The sequence below is a fragment of the Amphiura filiformis genome, chromosome 18 (genome assembly GCF_039555335.1).
Source record: "Amphiura filiformis chromosome 18, Afil_fr2py, whole genome shotgun sequence".
In the NCBI taxonomy this organism is placed as follows: domain Eukaryota; kingdom Metazoa; phylum Echinodermata; class Ophiuroidea; order Amphilepidida; family Amphiuridae; genus Amphiura; species Amphiura filiformis.
This window is the reverse complement of record NC_092645.1, coordinates 25978585-25988482: the sequence shown is the minus strand read 5'-3', so window position 1 is coordinate 25988482 and position 9898 is coordinate 25978585.

The window sequence follows — 9898 nt, the reverse complement described above, 5'->3', positions numbered from 1 at the left end:
TTGTCTTGTTTGTAAAAGAAATATATTTATCTTTTGTTTTTATACATTGTTGTATCTTTGCGGTCGTCCGGTGAGTGATTGTTATGTTGGTCATAAATTATGTTTGCATTATTTTATTAAAGTTATATTGCCACATTTAGACCAAAAATTAATAAGTATTTTTTTCCAAACACGTTTGCAGATTGTTTTACACATTGTGTGATCAACTTGAGACAATAAGTATGATCGTAAAGTACAGGAAATTCTCTTTTGCTTTGGCACCCAGCAAACACAAAATGTTTTTGAATGTTATGAAAACGTTTTATATCCTTTATATTCTCTTTATATAACCCGACATTTAAACGTTTTCTAGCAACATTTTCTAACCTTTTGCAAATGATTTCGAAAACGTTTCGTGTTTGCTGGAGCACTGTGGAAGAAATTAACGACATCACCTTCTTTCATTTGAACACAAATATGTCAACAACGAAAACATATCAAGTAGCACTAACATACCATTTCAGTCGGTACACTCTTAGAAATATTTTACTAAACATTGAGCTCATTTTAATAGAGAAATATTTTAATTAAGAAACAATTGATTGTGACCCATCACATCGAAACAGACCACTTCGTGGCTAGCTTCATTGGCAGATAACAATGAAAGAAGATGGATAAATATAAAGAAAATAAAAAGAATTCTGAGCTTGTTTTGCCTCATAAAACATTTTTACTGTATCTGATTTCAACAAGTAAGGTGTCATTTTCAAGCCAAAAAGCAGCAGTTTATCCTAGTGTTTCAATCTCCATTTTCATTTCTGCCGCGAGGTGGTCTGTTTCGATGTGATGGGATTGTTAACATTTAACCATGCCTTAATTGCACAAAGGTCGTCAGTGCGCTTTTTAGAAATAATATCAGTATCAGTACCACTGACAAACAGAGTGGTATCGTCTGCGTACATAGATATTTTCCCATATGATACTACATTTGGCATATCATTGATAAAAATCGGAAATAATAATGGGCCCAATATACTGCCCTGGGGAACACCAACTTTTTTTTCTAGTGAATCAGAGACAATACCCTTAAAGGTAACTCTTTGCTTTCTACGAGATAAATACGATGCAAACCATTTAACTGTATCTTTAGATGCCCCAATATAATGGAGCTTTCTAAGCAAAATATTATGATTTACGGTGTCGAACGCTTTTCTAAGGTCGATAAAGGCAACATCAGTTATTTTACCGCTGTTGATGCTCGTCAGCCAATCGTCAACCATGTCAACAAGAGCAGTCTCGGTAGAATGGCCAGGACGAAATCCTGATTGATGAACATTTAAGATACCATTTCAAAAAGAGTAAACATGATTATGCATAGCCCTTTCAATGATCTTACTTATTACAGGTAGGATGGAAATTGGCCTGTAATTATTGGTGTTATCAAGATCACCTCCTTTATCATTTTTGTATTGATTTGATTTAATCACTTGTATTTGTCTCTAGACTCGAACACAGGACACATGGGAAGAGGGAACATGGGAACACATGGGCAGGCTCGACCCCTTCGGGGTCTCGCCTACCGAGCGACTATCATGCTCACCATACCTCAACAAGACACCGATTATCTATGGTAATTGTCTGTTTCTCACCCTTTATCTACTAAATATTTTCGCATTGCTGTGGTAACAAGTAGTTGTACTCATTGTTTGATACACTCTTAAACTTCATGTAGCGATAGTATGTTGCAATTAGACATGTCTTTAACAAAAGAAAACATAAGAAATATAATGTGTCTTGTCTGAAACATAATCTAAGACACGCGAAGGTTTGAGACACTTCCACAGATAGACGCATCTATATGCAAGACATTAAAGACACATAGTCATATGTCCGTGCAGATACAGAGTCATGTGTCCGGGCAGACACTGCGTCCGCGTATGACGTGTATAAAATGTTAGCCGTGTCATTTGACAAATGTTTGAGACACGTTTTGATTTCTGATTAGACATGATTTGCTAGGACATTTTTTCAAATGAGTATTTTGTGTCTTAACCTTTCCCCAAGACACATATTTCTATTAGTTAAATTTATATTTTAAAAACGAATCGATTTTGCCACAATCTTTCAAAATTTATTTCTATAAAAATTGTGTATATCTTATTGACAAATAATAATTTGTTGTATACTTGTCAGTTTTGACATGTATATACTTTGCGGGTTACAAATGTGTGTGCTGTTCGCCTGTAAGGATATACGCCCTTGGGCATTACATAACTATGTGCAATAACCATGATATTGTACAAAAAGCGATACTAGTAATACCAGTATTAATATTTGAACAACTATTGTGCCAAAATTCTTATTTATTTAATTTAAAAAAAAACCTCGAACGACATGATTAAAAGATCTGTTGATTTTGTGTAGAAAACAGCCCGAAAAACCGTATAGATTTCAGGTGTTTAACAGGCGGAGATGGAAGCGATATCGCCAATTTTGAGGTCGCCATTGGATTAACACATAATCATGAAACCTTTGTTCACGAAATGAGACAAAGACCTGCTTTTTGTTAACCAGCATTCTTCAAAATGAGCAACATAATGATTGTTGACTTAACACGGTTTGGAAATAATTTCTTCATATTTTTGGTGTTATCTGTCGTTTACATATCCTTCCTAAAACACAAAAGTGCGACCCTCTCCAAACATCTAAATTAGCTAAAAATTTAGGACAAGTTACAAAACTATATTTTCTAGAACCTATTTAGAATAGTTTAAATGTAGCTTTTACCGTTTTTTGTGGCATCCTTCAGAAGTGAGCGGTCCGATACCAATATTTTCGGTCAAATCTCCATTCAATTAACACGGGGAGTTGGCTAGCTATGCCTTGCCCTCACTCATATTTTACAAAAGTGCGACCATTTCTGAACATCTAACCTAGCTGTAATTTTAGGTCATGTTAGAGAAATATATTTGCTAGAAGTTTTGGAGAATAAATGAAATATTGGCTGGTTATTTTTCACACAGTGATGTTAACTAGGCAAGTGTCCATTCTTCCAACATGCATCATTTGTAGAGGTCACGCGTCAATGGTGAGAGCACTGTGTATTGTGTATAGGAAAACGGACAGTAACTGCAGTATGTCAGCCCTGTATCTTCGCCAGCCTCGTACGTCACGTGTTGCGCTTCCTATGCCGCCTGGTGTTTAACTCTCGTGTTTCAAATGCCCTCTGGAGGAATGTGCTAAGGTTATTATATACCAAAGGCCTGGGCGATACATGGAAATACGATGCGGAACTATTTATTTGTGTGGCATCTGAAAAGACTGCTTTAAAATCACTGAAATTTACCAAGTTATATAGCCCCCCCCCCCAAAAAAAAACCCAACATTTTGTGTTTTGATGCTTCAAAATGGTATATTTTCTCTCTTATGACATTGTTGTTGTAATATTACCAAAATTCATCCGCACGGCATCGGTTTTAAGTCGCCTACCTAATTGTATTTCTCAGCTTCGAGGGCGCACTGCCATTTTAAGGTGTTTATGTTTCAGAGCGTTAAAACAAGAAAAGTCTCAGGTCAACCTGAGTTTTTGATTATTTGGAATATAGGTCATCTAGCTTCACCTGATATTGGTAGTTTTTAACGGTGAGAGTTCTGAATATGAGAAATTTCCGCCCGAAATAAGCCATTTTCCTATTGAAAACTGCGTAATACAAAATTTAGTGGTTTGAACCGTAAGAGTTATGCATTCTTTGAGTACTTTGATAGACATGTTTATGTTTATTTACTACTAATTGAATACTTGAATATAAGAATAGACAAAAGTTCATTTTGAAATTTTTTCTTTTTCATTTCAAATGAAACCAATAATGGTTAATGGTAGTTCTGTTAAAGCAAACCACTAATATATCATTAACCAAATATCTGATTATAACATTCTATAATGTCTTTAAATGTCATATTCAGTGTCATTTGACACGACAAAGACAAAGTACCAATAATACTGTGGCGTGAATCTTAGTCGTCCATTATTATGAATTGCATTATATTGTATCTAATATTTTTATATAAAATTCGTATCTGCTTTGTCTCTACTTCTTGTTCGTTCCGCGACCGGCAACTTTAGGGTGTTGATTCTGTTATGTTTGGAATTCTATTTATTTGAATGATATGTTTAAGTTGTGTATGTTTAAATAATTACATGAAATTATTATTATTATTATTATCGTTATTATTATTATTATTATTATTATTATTATTATTATTATTATAGGTTTTCCCGTCCAATTTCAAACTTTGGTCGTTCATAATGTAGAACAATTTAAAACTGATTCACACAAGCAATGTAAAATTTCACTTACGAGTGGAATTTTCGTGCCTCATCCGAGGTCACTTCTTCAGCACTGAGTTGGCGTAGTACTGGAAGACGTACCGCTACTCGGTCGTTCAGTTTAATAAAAGTGTCATTCGTTTTCGCGCAAGATTGAATGATCGCAACGAATCCCGATTTCTTTTTCGCATTGTGAGCAATCGATTTCATTTTAGTTCAATCAAATTAATGTATGATCAGAACAATTCATTATTGTGAGTTCAATTTCGTTCTCGAATGTTTCAATTTCACCATTAGACGTCTAATTTAAAGAAATAGGCAATCAATTTCGCCAAAGATGCACGGGGGATTGCGAAACGTTGTTAATCCTATTTTCAATTTCATGCATTGACAATCTAATTACCGAAAAGGAATTCAATTTGAAATTATGTGCATTTTCAAGTATACTGACATAGGCCTATAGGCCCTACGTCTACGTTGCAGCAGAAAAAAAGTGAGTAGCCCTATGTAACACAGAATAAACACACAAATGTTTTAATGGGTAATGCTTGTAATGAGAAGTTTACTTTAGGTACAGTGTTCATTTATAAACACATTAATGCTTACAAATATACGAATACGAATGTAACATGTTAATATTGTTTTAAACACACGAACGCATCGTCGTTTAACACGTTCGGGTGTTAGCAATATTAACACTTTAACATGTCAGTTAATCCAGTGGCGTAGCGTCATAGGGGCGGGGGGGGGGCACGTTCCCCCAATCGATCTGAAAATCGAAAATCCCACAGAAAAATGGCCGAAAAACGGCTTGTGCCCCCAATCAGACCCGGTGCCCCCAATCATGGTCGGTTCCCCACCCCGAATAAAAATTTATAAAATGTTATACTATAGGCCTATATATAGTTCAGATTTTCACACAATGAAATGGACACGAAATGGGTCTAATTAAACAGGTTGTGATGTGAAGGATATGTTTATAAGTCGACTGCAAAATATGCTAAGCTATTTAATTTCTGGATGTTGTTTTGACTATGTTCATTCAGTTTTTATTCTATACGATACATATTATACAATTAAAATACGAAGATTTAAAAAAGACCCATCGTAAGAAGAAGTAGCATTAACGTAAAGGAAGAGTTTCATTATATTTTTATAATTACGATTAACTACACTGAGCTTGATTGAACTATGGGACATACGTCACTTTATGGTTTCTGAACTAAACCGGGAAAAATGCTTTTGAATATTATAATTAGTTATAATTCATTTTCTTTTTTACTAGGCCTATGCATACGGCAATTTTAAACATTACTTAAAAATATGTTTTCCCTTCACAATTAATATAGCAACGTGCTTGTTTGAACAATGTTGACGATACATGTAGGCCTATCTAATGTTCAATATAAACACGATAAATAGCATTTTTATATTTGAACCATTGTAATATATTTAAGAACTTCTGGATTTGATTCTGCACTTTGCGAATTCGATTGAACATTTTTCCATTTTGTTTCCGCATATATGAATTTGTATTTCCGAATAGGCTCTGAATTCAAGGCCACGTGAATTTGGCTGCACAATTTGCGAAATTTGCTGCACAATGTGCGAAATTGGGTGCACTATTTAGAATTTTGAATGCGTATTAATGAAATAGATTGCACATTTGCTAAATTGAAATCGAGAATGTAAGCGTTCATTCAATTTCGCGCGAAAAGGAATGAAACTTATACTAAACTGAACGCCCAAAGTTTGAAATTGGACGGGAAAACCTATATTATTATTATTATTATTATTATTATTATTATTAGTGTTATTATTATTATTATTATTAATATTATTATTATTATTATTATTAGTATTATTATTATTATTATTATTATTATTATTATTATTATTATTATTATTATTATTATTATTATTATTAGTGTTATTATTATTATTAGTAGTATTAGTATTAGTATTAGTATTAGTATTAGTATTAGTATTAGTATTAGTATTAGTATTAGTATTATTAGTATTAGTATTATTAGTATCATTATGTGCCTACTCAGAATATAGGTCTATAATAGTTATTTTAGTATTGCTTTTCCTATGCTACCATATATTGATAAAAAATACATTTTGTATCATAATCATAGCTTATACCGAGCGTTTAAAATGCAATTGTATGAAGTTTATATTGTTTTAAGGGGGCTGTTAGCTAAGAAGGCATTTTTGGCTATTTTGGACTTTTTGGATAAACAATTATCACTGGTGTATACCTATAACAATTCTCAACTCAAAAATCTATTTTTTTTCGTCGCCGCATCTACCGTTGCCATGGTAACGGCGGCCATATTGGATTTTTATACACTTAGTTATTCAAGTTTTTCAGAAAAATTAAAACAACAATGAGTCTGAAACCACCAATATTTAACTGTTTGAAGCATAATAAAGAGAAGTACAGAGCCCTTTTTCACAAAATTTGCTCCGTTTTTGTTTTTGAGACGTTTTAAGATTGTATTTATGCGAAAAGTTCCAAATTTTGCCATTTTTGGGAAAAAATCACCATATTTCAAATTTGGAGGGGTTTTGTTAAAAAAGGGCTCTGTACTTCTCTAGATCTACTTAAAATACACATTTCTGCCAAGTTTCAAGTCATTTGGACTTATAATGGCTGAAAAAAAAACTTGAATTACTGATAAAATTACCATTTTGAAATAAACGCATTTTAAAAATGACTAATAATAGCCAGGTGAGGAATTATGAAATATAGTATAAATATACTAGAATATAAATTTGTTGAAGCAAAAATAATAATAAAGTATATATAAATAATAATAAAGTAAATAAATGTTAAATTATGATTGTAATTGCCAGGTAAATATTTTTGCTAGTAATTCTTTTATATACCGCACCTTGAAAAACAATAAAATACATTAAAATTCAAATGCATGGATAAGAATAGGAAACGGACGAATTTTACCATATTTCTCGACACCTTGTTCATTTCAAATAGCCGAAACTTGGCAATGCAACATCCGATTTTAATGGGGTAAAAAATATTTTAAAGCTAAAACTCTGCTGAATTTAATAAGTAGCAAAACTCAAATTACACATATATGCTCATTTCAGTCATTTTCTTAGCTAACAGCCCCCTTAATATTTTATACTGTATCTTATATTTTATATACCATTATAAATCGTTATCATGTGCCTTGTCACTGTGTGATTGCTATGTATTAGATGGAAAAGCATTTGTGAATAAAATACTTTGAATAGAACTATTATTATAATTATTGATATTATTATTATTGTTATTTCTAAGAACAATACAAATTTTATATTATATGCGGTATAAACTATTTCGAAAGTAGCTAGTTTCGTTCCGAATGGTTTTTGCTTTGAAGGAGTTTTGCTCCAAAAGTATTTTATTCTGGACGGTCTTTAACCGAACGGTCATTACTCCGAAAGGTCTTTATTCCGACAGGTTTTGTTCCGAAAATGAAAAACAGCGGGATTTTTCTCCAAAGGTTTTTTTGCTCCTAAGGGTCGCTTCTCTGAAAATATCATTCAGAACAGTTGTTACTTTCGGAGCAATGACTCCTATAAATTTTGGACTAATGCCCTTTCGGAATAAATACCGTTTGGTAAAATAACCCATATACGACGTATATCATTTTCGGACTATTTTGTCATCCCTCATGGATCGTACACATGGTCTAGAGAGTAACTACCGATGTACCGGTTGACTGTTTTGTCTTTCCCCACTACCTGTTTTTACCAAAAAGTAGCAAATAGAACATTTACATGAAACAATAGAGCAGTGTCAACTTCCAAAATGAACAAATCTGCCATAACCAACCATGTTGTAACAGAAAATCATATCATTAATGTGTAGGCTGGGGTCTAAACTACTTGAGAAACATGGAAACCTGCTAAATAAGACTGATAAAAAAACCCAATAAGGCAAGGGACAAAACATTCAACCAGGACATTGGTAGTTACTCTCTACACTCATAGAAATTGTTCGTTGGCATTACTCTTTTTACAATTTTGAGTAACGCTGACTCGATATCATTATATTGGTCGCACTCATTTGCACTTACTTTATTGAGTTGTTACAACTCATAAAATAAAACTAGGTTAGCATAATTTTCCTATAGTATACAAAATTTTGCACTGATTACAAAAATAACTATTTGAATACTGCTAATTGTGCAGAAAATGATCCAATTACGTGAATTAAGTAACAAAGTACCAAATTGGAATAACTCAAAACAATAAGTACCAGTAACTTAATATGAACGAGTTACATCAACTTACATGTTGAATTACAATAACTCAACTAATTGGTTCTTTGAACCTTGTTTATTTTTCTAAGTTCCCTGAACTTGAATTCAGAAGTTGGCATTACTTAAAAAGTTGACGCAACGACTTACATCAACATTTTAAGTAATGCCAACCAACAGTTGATTAGTTGACGGATCTTTTGAGCTGTTTCAGCATTTTTAAGTTCGGATAACTAAAATGAATTTTGTTTTGGCAACTTTTACACTATTTTTGAGTTGTCCAAACTTACTCCTTTTGAATTGCGCCAACAAGGCGAACAAGTCATTTCTATGAGTGCATAGGACATGTATACGATCCACTAAATAAGAAGAACCAACTAATCGATGGAGGCGAAAAGCACCTGAAGTACCAGTCAATACCGTGGGAAAAGTGGATCCCAGAAGTCATTCTGAAGAAACCATCAGCTAAGATGGCAAGTCTTAAAACAGTGAGTAATTTTGGATTTTGTCAATCAAAAAACACTTTAAAATATAGATATCTCAACGATTCTTATTAGTGGTGTATTTATTTTCATGGTGTTGTTTCGTCTCATAAATTGCAAACTGATCTGCAAGCAGGTAGCATACATTTTAAAGTAAAACATTAAGGGTGGGGTATGAACGTTCGGACAGTATTTATTGTGGGACATGAGAGCACATCAGACACATCGAATTGCATTCGGAATACGAAGAATGGCCTTCTGAATCTGATATCAAATAATTTTGATTTTTTGAAATTCGAAATGTAATACACATTTTATGGCAAATGATTAAAATTTATATTTTTGATATTTAACAGTACTCAAGTAAACTTTATAAATCTGATGATTTATACTTAAAGTGTATGTAGGTGGGATGAAAAGCCGACGATCAATTGAAAATTTTAACCTTTTGTATTGAAGATATGGATTTTTTCCCTAAACACCAAAAAAAAAATTAGGTCTTTTGGGGAAAAAATCCATATCTTCAATATGAAAGGTAAAATTTTCAATTGATCGTCGGCTTTTCCTCCTACATACACTTTAAGACTATATCATTAAATTTATCAAATTTACTTCGAGGACTGTTATATATCAAAAATTATGTAAACAATGATTATGCATAGCCCTTTTGAAAAATATGAAATTTTAATAATTTGTCATAAAATTTGTATTATATCGTGAATTTCAAAAATGAAAATTATTTGATATCAGAAAGACATGCTTCGTATTCAGAATGCAATTCGATACGTCTGAGGTGCTCTCATGTCCCACAAAAATACTGTCGAAACGCTATAAAC